Consider the following 12,162-nt stretch of genomic DNA (forward strand, 5'->3'; position numbering starts at 1 on the left):
TTGACTTGAGTGTTTTGTTGTTTCTCATATGCATTCTTATTTTGTTAGTGTCAATAGTATACAAACTGCTAAGTTTGGTGTCCTGCATGCATTGTTATTTGATTATAGTTGCATTTTGATTATTCCTCATCATTAAAAATCCAAAAATATTTTTAATTTGTGTCTTTTCAAGTCAATAATACAGAGAATTGAAGATTCAGAACATACTGCAGAGGAATCACACAGAAAAAGCTGGGCATTCAAAAATGCCCAGTGAAGAAGACAGACTGGCGTTTAAACGCCAGCCAGGGTGCCTGGTTGGGCGTTTAACGCCCAAAAGGGTAGTAGTTTCGGCGTTAAACGCCAGAATGTGCACCATTCTGGGCGTTTAACGCCAGGATGGCAAAGGGGGAAGATTTTGTTTTCAAAATCAATTTTTTTCAAGTTTTCAAAGTTTTTCAAAATCAAATCTTTTTCAAATCATATCTTTTCAATCAAATGTTTTCAAAATCAATTTCTTTCCTTTTTCATTGATACTTACTAACAATTAATGATTTGATTGAACATTTTTTGCCTTTTCTGTTGAGGAAGGTTTTATGTTTAAATCATATCTTTTCTTGTTAGGCAAGTCATTAGTTTTTAAAATCAAATCTTTTTTCTAAAATTGTTTTCAAATCATATCTTTTAAAATTGTTTTCAAATCATATCTTTTTCAATCACATCTTTTTCAAAATAAGTTTTCAATCATATCTTTTTGATTTCTAATTTCAAATCTTTTTCAAAAATCACTTGATTTCTTTTCCACTTTTATTTTCGAAAATCAATTAGTGTTTTTCAAAAATGTTTTCAAAATCTTTTACTTAATTTTCGAAAATTACTTCCCTTCTTCTCACATCCTTCTATTTTTGGACTAACTCTATTCCTTAATGCAAAATTCGAACTCCATCTTCTTTGATAAGTTCGAATTTTCTACTTCTGTCTTCCATTTTTCTTCCTCTGACACCTCAAGGAATCTCTATACTGTGACATAGAGGATTCCATATTTTCTTGTTCTCTTCTCTTTCATATGAGCAGGAACAAAGACAAAGGCATTCTTGTTGAAGCTGACCCTGAACCCGAAAGGACCTTGAAGAGAAAGCTAAGAGAAGCCAAAGCACAACTCTCTTTAGAGGGCCTGACCGAATTCTTCAAAGAAGAAGAACACATGGCAGCCGAAAACAACAACAATGCCAACAATGCAAGGAAAGTGCTGGGTGACTTTACTGCACCTACTCCCAATTTCTATGGGAGAAGCATCTCTATCCCTGCCATTGGAGCAAACAACTTTGAGCTTAAGCCTCAATTAGTTTCTCTAATGCAACAGAATTGCAAGTTCCATGGACTTCCAATGGAAGATCCTCATCAGTTCTTAGCTGAATTCTTGCAAATCTGTGACACAGTCAAGACTAATGGGGTAGACCCTGAGGTCTATAGACTGATGCTATTCCCTTTTGCTGTAAGAGACAGGGCTAGAATATGGTTGGACTCACAACCTAAAGAAAGCCTGGATTCTTGGGAAAAGCTAGTCAATGCCTTCTTGGCAAAGTTCTTTCCACCACAAAGATGGAGTAAGCTTAGAGTGGAAGTCCAAACCTTCAGACAGAAGGATGGTGAATCCCTCTATGAAGCTTGGGAAAGATACAAACAATTAATCAGAAGATGTCCCTCAGACATGCTTTCTGAATGGAGCATCATAGGTATTTTCTATGATGGTCTCTCTGAACTGTCCAAGATGTCTTTGGATAGCTCTGCTGGAGGATCTCTTCATCTAAAGAAGACGCCTACAGAAGCTCAAGAGCTAATTGAAATGGTTGCAAATAACCAATTCATGTACACTTCTGAAAGGAATCCTGTGAACAATGGGACTAGTCAGAAGAAAGGAGTTCTTGAGATTGACACTCTGAACGCCATTTTGGCTCAGAACAAGATATTGACTCAACAAGTCAATTTGATTTCTCAAAGTCTGTCTGGAATGCAAAATGCACCAAGCAGTACTAAGGAGGCTTCATCTGAGGAAGAAGCTTATGATCCTGAGAACCCTTCAATGGAAGAGGTGAATTACCTAGGAGAACCCTATGGAAACACCTATAATTCTTCATGGAGAAATCACCCAAATTTCTCATGGAAGAATCAAGAGAGACCTCAACAAGGTTTCAACAATAATGGTGGAAGAAACAGGTTTAGCAATAGCAAGCCTTTTTCATCATCTTCTCAGCAACAGACAGAGAATTCTAAGCAGAACCCCTCTGACTTAGCAACCATGGTCTCTGATCTAATTAAAACCACTCAAAGTTTCATGACTGAAACAAGGTCCTCCATTAGGAACTTGGAGGCACAAGTGGGTCAGCTGAGCAAGAAAATTACTGAACTCCCTCCAAGTACTCTTCCAAGCAATACAGAAGAAAATCCAAAAGGAGAGTGCAAAGCCATAACCATGGCCGAATATGGAGAGGAAAGGGAGGAGATGGACGCCACTGAGGAAAGCCTCAATGGGCGTGTACCAACCTCCAATGAGTTCCCTAATGAGGAACCATGGGAATCTGAGGCTCAAAATGAGACCATAGAGATTCCACTGGACTTACTTCTGCCATTCATGAGCTCTGATGAGTATTCTTCCTCTGAAGAGGATGAGTATGTCACTGAAGAGCAAGTTGCTAAATACCTTGGAGCAATCATGAAGCTAAATGACAAGTTATTTGGAAATGAGACTTGGGAGGATGAATCTCCCTTGCTCACCAAAGAACTAGATGACTTGTCTAGGCAGAAATTACCTCAAAAGAGACAAGATCCTGGGAAGTTTTCAATACCTTGTACCATAGGCACCATGACCTTCAAGAAGGCCTTGTGTGACTTAGGGTCAAGTGTGAACCTCATGCCTCTCTCAGTAATGGAGAAGCTAAGGATCTTTGAGGTACAAGCTGCAAGAATCTCATTGGAGATGGCAGACAACTCAAGAAAACAAGCTCATGGACTTGTAGAGAATGTTTTGGTAAAAGTTGAAGACCATTACATCCCTACTGATTTCATAGTCCTAGAGACTGGGAAGTGCATGGATGAATCCATCATCCTTGGCAGACCCTTCCTAGCCACAGCAAAGGCTGTGATTGATGTTGATAGAGGTGAACTAATCATTCAAGTGAATGAAGAATCCTTTGTGTTTAAGGCTCAAGGATATCCCTCTGTCACCATGGAGATGAAGCTTGAAGAGCTTCCCTCAAATCAGAGACAAATAGAGCCCCCAAAGTCAAACTCTAAGTTTGGTGTTGGGAGGCCACAACCAAACTCTAAGTTTGGTGTTGAACCCCCACATTCAAACTCTAAGTTTGGTGTTGGGAGGTTCCCACATTGCTCTGATCATTTGTAAGGCTCATTGAGAGCCCTCTGTCAAGCTACTGACATTAAAGAAGCGCTTGTTGGGAGGCAACCCAATGATTATATTTTATATATTTCTCTTTGTTATTTTATGTTTTTTGTAGGTTGATGATCATAAGAAGTCACAAAATCAATTGAAAAAGCAAAAACAGAATGAAAAACAGGAAGAAAAATAGCACACTTTGGAGGAAGAACTCACTGGCGTTTAAACGCCAGTGAGGGTAGCAGTTGGGCGTTTAACGCCCAGTCTGGCACCATTCTGGGCGTTTAACGCCAGAAAGGGGCACCAGACTGGCGTTAAACGCCAGGAAAGGGCTAGAACCTGGCGTTAAACGCCAGAAATGGGCACCAGCCCGGCGTTTAACGCCAGAATTGGCTCAAAACGTGTTTTTGAGCCCCATTTGGTGCAGGGATGACTTTTCCTTGACACCTAAGGATCTATGGACCCCACAGGATCCCCACAAACCCCTCACCTATCAAATCCCATCTTTCTCTCACCTCCATAAAACCCCACTTACCTCACCATCCAAATTCAAACCACTACTTCTTCCCCTTTTGGCCGAACCACAAGGCCATCTCCCTCTCCTCCATTTCTTCTTCTTCTACTCTCTTCTTTCTTCTTTTGCTCGAGGACGAGCAAACCTTTTAAGTTTGGTGTGGTAAAAGCATTGCTTTTTGTTTTTCCATAACCATTTATGGCATCCAAAGCCGGTTCAACTGAGAAGGCATGACCTCAAGCCCATCACTAAGAAGAAGATGGAGCAAACAAGAGACCCCTCTCATCATGAGATCCCTGAGATACCTCAAGGGATGCACTTTCCTCCACAAGACTATTGGGAGCAACTGAACACCTCCCTAGGAGAATTAAGTTCCAACATGGGACAACTAAGGGTGGAGCACCAAGAACATGCCATCCTCCTCCATGAAATTGGAGAAGATCAAAGGATCATGAGAAAGGAGCAACAAAGACAAGGAAGAGACATTGAGGAGCTCAAGCACTCCATAGGATCTTCAAGAGAAAGAAAGAGCCGCCATCACTAAGGTGGACCCGTTCTTTAATCTCCTTGTTCTTTATTTTTCTGTTTTTCGAATTTTAGTGCTTTATGTTTATCCATGTTTGTGTCTTATGATCATTAGTGTCTTAGTGTCTATGCCTTAAAGCTATGAATATGAATCCATCACCTTTCTTAAATGAAAACTGTTTTTATCACAAAAGAACAAGAAGTACAGGATTTCAAATTCATCCTTAAAACTAGCTTAATTAGTTTGATGTGGTGACAATACTTTTTGTTTTCTGAATGTATGCTTGAACAGTGCATATGTCTTTTGAATTTGTTGTTCATGAATGTTAAAATTGTTGGCTCTTGAAAGAATGATGAAAAAGGAGACATGTTACTGAGGATCTGAAAAATCATAAAAATGATTCTTGAAGCAAGAAAAAGCAGTGAATACAAAAAAAAAAAAAAACAAAAGAGAAAGCAAGCGAAAAAAAAAAAAAAGAAAAAAGAAAAAAAAGAAAAAGAAAGAAATAAAGTTGTGATCCAAGGCAAAAAGAGTGTGCTTAAGAACCCTGGACACCTCTAATTGGGGACTTTAGCAAAGCTAAGTCACAATCTGAAAAGGTTCACCCAATTATGTGTCTGTGGCATGTATGTATCCGGTGGTAATACTGGAAGACAGAGTGCTTTGGGCCACGGCCAAGACTCATAAAGTAGCTGTGTTCAAGAATCATCATACTTAACTAGGAGAATCAATAACACTATCTGGATTCTGAGTTCCTAAAGAAGCCAATCATTCTGAATTTCAAAGGATAAAGTGAGACGCCAAAACTGTTCGGAGGCAAAAAGCTACTAGTCCCGCTCATCTAATTTGGAGCTTAGTTTCATTGATAATTTGGAGTCTATAGTATATTCTCTTCTTTTTATCTTATTTGATTTTCAGTTGCTTGAGGACAAGCAACAATTTAAGTTTGGTGTTGTGATGAGCGGATAATTTGTACGCTTTTTGACATTGTTTTTAGTATGTTTTTGGTAGTTTTAGTTGAGTTTTTATTATATTTTTATTAGTTTTTAATTAAAATTCACTTTTCTGGACTTTACTATGAGTTTGTGTGTTTTTCTGTGATTTCAGGTATTTTCTGGCTGAAATTGAGGGATCTGAGCAAAAATCTGATTCAGAGACTCAAAAGGACTGCAGATGCTGTTGGATTCTGACCTCCCTGCACTCGAAGTGGATTTTCTGGAGCTACAGAAGCCTAATTGGCGCGCTCTCAACGGCGTTGGAAAGTAGACATCCTGGGCTTTCCAGCAATATATAATAGTCCATACTTTGCCCAAGATTTGATGGCCCAAACCGGCGTTCAAAGTCACCTCAAGAAATTCCAGCGTTAAACGCCGGAACTGGCATAAAACTTGGAGTTAAACGCCCAAACTGGCATGAAAGCTGGCGTTTAACTCCAGAAAACGTCTCTACACGAAAATGCTTCATTGCTCAGCCCAAGCACACACCAAGTGGGCCCGGAAGTGGATTTCTATGTCATTTACTCATCTTTGTACACCTTAGGCTACTAGTTTTCTATAAATAGGACCTTTTACTATTGTATTTTTATCTTCGGACATCTAGTTCTTAGATCATTGGGAGGCTGGCCATTCGGCCATGCCTAGACCTTGTTCTTATGTATTTTCAACGGTGGAGTTTCTACGCACCATAGATTAAGGTGTGGAGCTCTGCTGTACCTCGAGTATTAATGCAATTACTATTGTTCTTCTATTCAATTCCGCTTGTTCTTTGTCCAAGATATCACTTGTTCTTCAACTTGATGAATGTGATGATCCGTGACACTCATCATCATTCTCACCTATGAACAAGGTGACTGACAACCATTCTTGTTCTACAAGCATCTGAGGCTTAGTGAATATCTCTTGGATTCTTTAACCGGAATCCTCGTGGTATAGGCAGGACCTGATGGCGGCATTCAAGAGAATCCGGAAGGTCTAACCTTGTCTGTGGTATTCTGAGTAGGATTCAATGATTGAATGACTGTGACGTGCTTCAAACTTGTAACCTGCTGGGCGTTAGTGACAGACGCAAAAGAGGGATTCTATTCCGGCAGGGGAGGGAACCGAACCGGTGATTGGCCGCACTGTGACAGAGTGTATGAGCATTAGCTTTCACTGCGAGGATGGGAGGTAGCTACTGAAAACAGTGAAACCCTACACGAGCTTGCCATGGAAAGGAGTAAGAAGGATTGGATGAAGACAGTAGGAAAGCAGAGAGACGGAAGGGAAGGCATCTTCATGCGCTTATCTGAAGTTCCTACCAATGAATTACATAAGTATCTCTATCTTTATCTTTTATGTTATTTTCGTTCATCACCATATCCATTTGAGTCTGCCAGACTAAGATTTACAAGATGACCATAGCTTGCTTCATACCACCAATCTCCGTGGGATCGACCCTTACTCGCGTAAGGTATTACTTGGACTACCCAGTGCACTTGCTGGTTAGTTGTGCGAAGTTGTAGTGATCACAATTTCGTGCACCAGGTATTCCGAGTAGGATTCAGGGATTGAATGACTGTGACGAGCTTCAAACTCGCGATTGTTGGGCATAGTGACAGACGCAAAAGAATCAATGGATTCTATTCCGACATTATCAGGAACCGACAGATGATTAGCCGTGCTGTGACAGAGCATTTGGACCATTTTCACTGAGAGGATGGGATGTAGCCATTGACAACGGTGATGCCCTACATACAGCTTGCCATGGAAAGGATTATGAAGGATTGGATGAAGGCAGTAAGAAAGCAGAGATTCAAAAGGGACAAAGGATCTCCATACACTTATCTGAAATTTACACCAAGGATTTACATAAGTATCTCTTTCATCTATTTTATGCGTTATTTATCTTTATATTCGAAAAACCATTATAACCAATTGAATCCGCCTAACTGAGATTTACAAGATGACCATAGTTGCTTCATACCAACAATCTTCGTGGGATCGACCCTTACTCACGTAAGGTTTATTACTTGGACGACCCAGTACACTTGCTGGTTAGTGATGCAAAGTTGTGAAGAAAGTACTGAGTTATAAATGCGCATACCAAGTTGAGCGCCATTGTTAGAGATCACAATTTCGTGCACCAAGTTTTTGGTGCCGTTGCCGGGGATTGTTGAGTTTGGATAACTGACGGTTTATCTTGTTGCTCAGATTAGGTAATTTTCTTTTCAAAAATTTTTTATTTGTTTGCGTTTTTCCAAAAAATTAATTTTCCAAAAAAAAACCAAAAAAATTAATAAAATCATAAAAAACCAAAAATATTTTATGTTTCTTGTTTGAGTCTAGTGTCAATTTTTAAGTTTGGTGTCAATTGCATGTTTTTATTTTTCTTGCATTTTTCGAAAATTCATGCATGTGTTCTTCATGATCTTCAAGTTGTTCTTAATAAGTCTTCTTGTTTGATCTTCATATTTTCTTGTTTTGTGTCTTTTCTTGTTTTCCATATGCATTTTAGAATTTTTAGTGTCTAAGCATTAAAAAGTTCTAAGTTTGGTGTCTTGCATGTTTTTCTTTTCTTGAAAATTTTTCAGAAAACAAGTCTTGATGTTCATCTTGATCTTCAAAGTGTTCTTGGTGTTCATCTTGACATTCATAGTGTTCTTGCATGCATCATGTGTTTTGATTCATAATTTTTATGTTGTGAGTCATTTTTGTGTTTTTCTCTCTCATCATTAAAAATTCAAAAAAAAATATCTTTTCCTTAATTCTCTCAAAAATTCGAAATCTTTAGGTTGACTTAGTCAAAAATTTTTAAAATTAATTGTTTCTTGTTAGTCAAATCAAGATTTTAATTTTAAAAATCTTATCTTTTCAAAACTTTTTCAAAAATCAAATCTTTTTCATTTTTTTTTTACTTATTTTCGAAAATTCAAAAAATTTGTTTTTCAAAATCTTTTTCTTATCTTTATTTCATGATTTTCGAAAACTTTACTAACAATTAATGTGATTGATTCAAAAATTTGAAGTTTGTTACTTTCTTGTTAAGAAAGGTTCAATCTTTAAATTCTAGAATAATATCTTTTAGTTTCTTGTTAGTCAAGTAATCAATTTTAATTTTAAAAATCAAATCTTTTTCAAAATTTCAATCATATCTTTTTCAAAATCAATTTCAAAAATCTTTTCTAACTTCCTATCTTTTCAAAATTGATTGTCAAATCTTTTTCAACTAACTAATTGACTTTTTGTTTGTTTCTTATCTTTTTCAAAACCAACTAACTACTTTTCCTTCTCTAATTTTCGAAAATATCTCACCCTTTTTCAAAATTCTTTTTAATTAACTAATTGTTTTAAATTTTAATTTTAATTTTATTTCTTTTCTTAATTTTCGAAAATCACTAACCTTCTTTTTCAAAAATAATTTTCAAAAACTCCTCTCTCTCATCTTCTTCTATTTATTTATTTATCTACTAACACTTCTCTTCATCTAAAAATTCGAACCCTCTCTTCTCCTTTGTGTTGAAATTTTTTCCTCCCTTCTTCTATTCTTTTATTCATCTACTCACATAAAGAAATCTCTCTACTGTGGCAAAGAGGATCCCTATTATTATTTTCTGTTCCCTTCTTTCTCATATGAGCAGGAACAAGGACAAGAATATTCTTGTTGAAGTAAATCCTGAACCTAAAAGGACTCTGAAGAGGAAACTAAGAGAAGCTAAAATACAACAATCCAGAGACAACCTTATAGAAATTTTCGAAAAAGAAGAGGAGATGACAGCCAAAAATAATGACAACAACAATAATGCAAGGAGGATGCTTGGTGATTATACTACACCTACTTCCAATTTTTATGGAAGAAGCATCTCAATCCCTGCCATTGGAGCAAACAAAAGCCTCAATTAGTTGCTCTAATGCAACAAAATTGCAAGTTTCATGGACTTCCATCAGAAGATCCCTACCAGTTTTTAACTGAGTTCTTGCAGATCTGTGAGATTGTTAAGACTAATGGAGTAGATCTCGAAGTCTACAGGCTCATGCTTTTCCCTTTTGCTGTAAGAGACAGAGCTAGAACATGGTTGGACTCACAACCTAAAAATAGCCTGGACTCCTGGGATAAGCTGGTCATGGCCTTCTTGGCTAAGTTCTTTCCTCCTCAAAAGTTGAGCAAGCTTAGAGTGGATGTTCAAACCTTCAAACAAAAAGATGATGAATCCCTCTATGAAGCTTGGGAAAGATACAAGCAGATGACCAAAAAGTGTCATTCTGACATGCTTTCAGAGTGGACCATTTTGGATATATTCTATTATGGTCTATCTGAGTTCTATAAGATGTCACTGGACTATTCTGCAGGTGGATCCATTCACCTAAAGAAAATGCCTGCAGAAGCTCAAGAACTCATTGACATGGTTGCAAATAACCAATTTATGTACACTTCTGAGAGGAATCCTGTGAGTAATGGGACGCCTCAGAAAAGGGGAGTTCTTAAAATTGATGCTCTGAATGCCATATTGGCTCAGAACAAAATGTTGACTCAGCAAGTCAACATGATTTCTCAGAGTATGAATGGATTGCAAAATGCGTCCAACAGTACTAAAGAAGCATCTTCTGAAGAAGAAGATTATGATCCTGAGAACCCTGCAATGACAGAGGTAAATTACATAGGTGAAGCCTTTGGCAACACCTATAACCCTTCATGGAAAAATCATCTGAATTTTTCATGGAAGGATCAACAAAAGCCTCAACAAGGCTTTAATAATGGTGGAAGAAACAGGTTTAGCAATAGCAAGCATTTTCCATCATCTTCTCAACAACAGACAGAGAATTCTGAGCAGAGCTCCTCTAGGTTAGCAAACATAGTCTCTGATCTATCTAAGGGCACTCTAAGTTTTATGAGTGAAACAAGGTCCTCCATTAGAAATTTGGAGGCACAAGTAGGCCAGCTGAGTAAGAAAATCACTGAAACTCCTCCTAGTATTCTCCCAAGCAATACAGAAGAGAATCCAAAGAGAGAGTGCAAGGCCATTGATATAATCAAAATGGCCGAATCCAAAGAGGAAGGGGATGACGTGAATCCCAATGAGGAAGACCTCATGGGACGTCCTCCAGACAGAAAGAAGTTCCCTATTGAGGACCTAAAGGAATCTGAGGCTCATATAGAGACCATAGAGATTCCATTAAACTTCCTTCTGCCATTCATGAGCTCTGAGAACTATTCTTCCTCTGAAGAGGATGAAGATGTAACTGAAGAGCATGTTGCTCAATATCTAGGAGCCATCATGAAACTGAATGCCAAGTTGTTTGGTAATGAGACTTGGGAAGATGAACCTCCCTTGCTCATTAGTGAACAAAATACATGGGTTCAGCAAACTTTACCTCAAAAGCAACAAGATCCTGGTAAATTCTTAATACCCTGTACCATAGGCACCATGACCTTTGAGAAGGCTCTGTGTGACATGGGGTCAGGTATAAATCTTATGCCACTCTCTGTAATGGAGAAACTAGGGATCTTTGAGGTACAAGCTGCAAGAATCTCATTAGAGATGGCAGACAAGTCAATAAAACAAGCTTATGGATTGGTAGAGGACGAGTTGGTAAAGGTTGAAAGCCTTTACATCCCTGCTGATTTCATAATCTTAGACACTGGGAAGGATGAAAATGAATCCATCATTCTTGGAAGACCCTTCCTAGCCACAGCAAAAGCTGTAATTGATGTTGACAGAGGAGAACTAGTCCTTCAATTGAATGGGGACTACCTTGTGTTTAGAGCTCAAGGATTTTCCTCTGCAACCATGGAGAGGAAGCATGAAAAGCTTCTCTCAATACAGAGTCAAACAAAGCTCCCATAATCAAACTCTAAGTTTGGTGTTAGGAGGCCACAACCAAACTCTAAGTTTGGTGTTGAGAAGCCCCCACATTCAAACTCTAAGTTTGGTGTTGGGAGGCCCTCATCATGCTCTGAACATCTGTGAAGCTCCATGAGAGCTCACTGTCAAGCTATTGACATTAAAGAAGCGCTTATTGGGATGCAACCCAATTTTTATTTATCTATATTTTAATTGTTCTTTTATATTTTATTAGGTTCATGATCATGTGGAGTCACAAAACAATTGCTAAAATTAAAAACAGAATCAAAAATAGCAGAAGAAATATCACACCTTGGAGTAAGAGCTTACTGGCGTTTAAACGCCAGTAAGGAGCATCTGGCTGGTGTTTAATGCCAGAATAGAGCATGAATCTGGCATTGAATGCCAGAAACAAGCAGTAGTCTGGCGTTTAAACGCCAGGATTGCACCCTGAGGAAAGCTGGCGTTTAACGCCAGCAACAAGCATCAGGCTGGCGTTAAACGCTAGAAACATGCTACATTTGGGCGTTTAACGCCAGAAACAAACTTCAGTCTGGCGTTAAACGCCAGGATTGTATGTATAGGGCGTTTTACACGCCTAATTGGTGCAGGGATGATAAATCCTTGACACCTCAGGATCTGTGGACCCCACAGGATCCCCACCTACCTCAACTCACCTTCTCTCTTCTTCACACAATCCAAAAATACTCTTCCCCAAACATCATTCACCAATCACCTCAATCTCTCTCCCAATTACCCCTTCACCACTCACATCCATCCATTCTTCCCCATAAACCTACCTTCAAATTCAAAATCTCTTTCCCACCCAAACCCACCCTAAATGACCAAACCTACTACTCTCTCCCTCCACTATATAAACCCCTCCATCCTTCTTCATTTTCACACAACACAACCCTCTCTTCTCCCCCTTG

The 12,162-nt window shown here is 38.5% G+C and overlaps 2 non-coding genes across 2 annotated transcripts; both read right to left on the reverse strand.

The window, feature by feature from the left end:
* Positions 1-1,588: 1,588 nt before the first annotated feature.
* On the reverse strand, positions 1,589-1,696 carry LOC130952280 (small nucleolar RNA R71). The gene has a single exon (XR_009074460.1). It is a non-coding gene; the product is annotated as a small nucleolar RNA R71 (small nucleolar RNA).
* A 7,857-nt stretch (positions 1,697-9,553) lies between these two features.
* LOC130952804 (small nucleolar RNA R71) lies at positions 9,554-9,657 on the reverse strand. The gene has a single exon (XR_009074980.1). It is a non-coding gene; the product is annotated as a small nucleolar RNA R71 (small nucleolar RNA).
* Positions 9,658-12,162: the final 2,505 nt, after the last annotated feature.

Source organism: Arachis stenosperma, chromosome 9, assembly GCF_014773155.1.
Source record: "Arachis stenosperma cultivar V10309 chromosome 9, arast.V10309.gnm1.PFL2, whole genome shotgun sequence".
Lineage (NCBI taxonomy): Eukaryota > Viridiplantae > Streptophyta > Magnoliopsida > Fabales > Fabaceae > Arachis > Arachis stenosperma.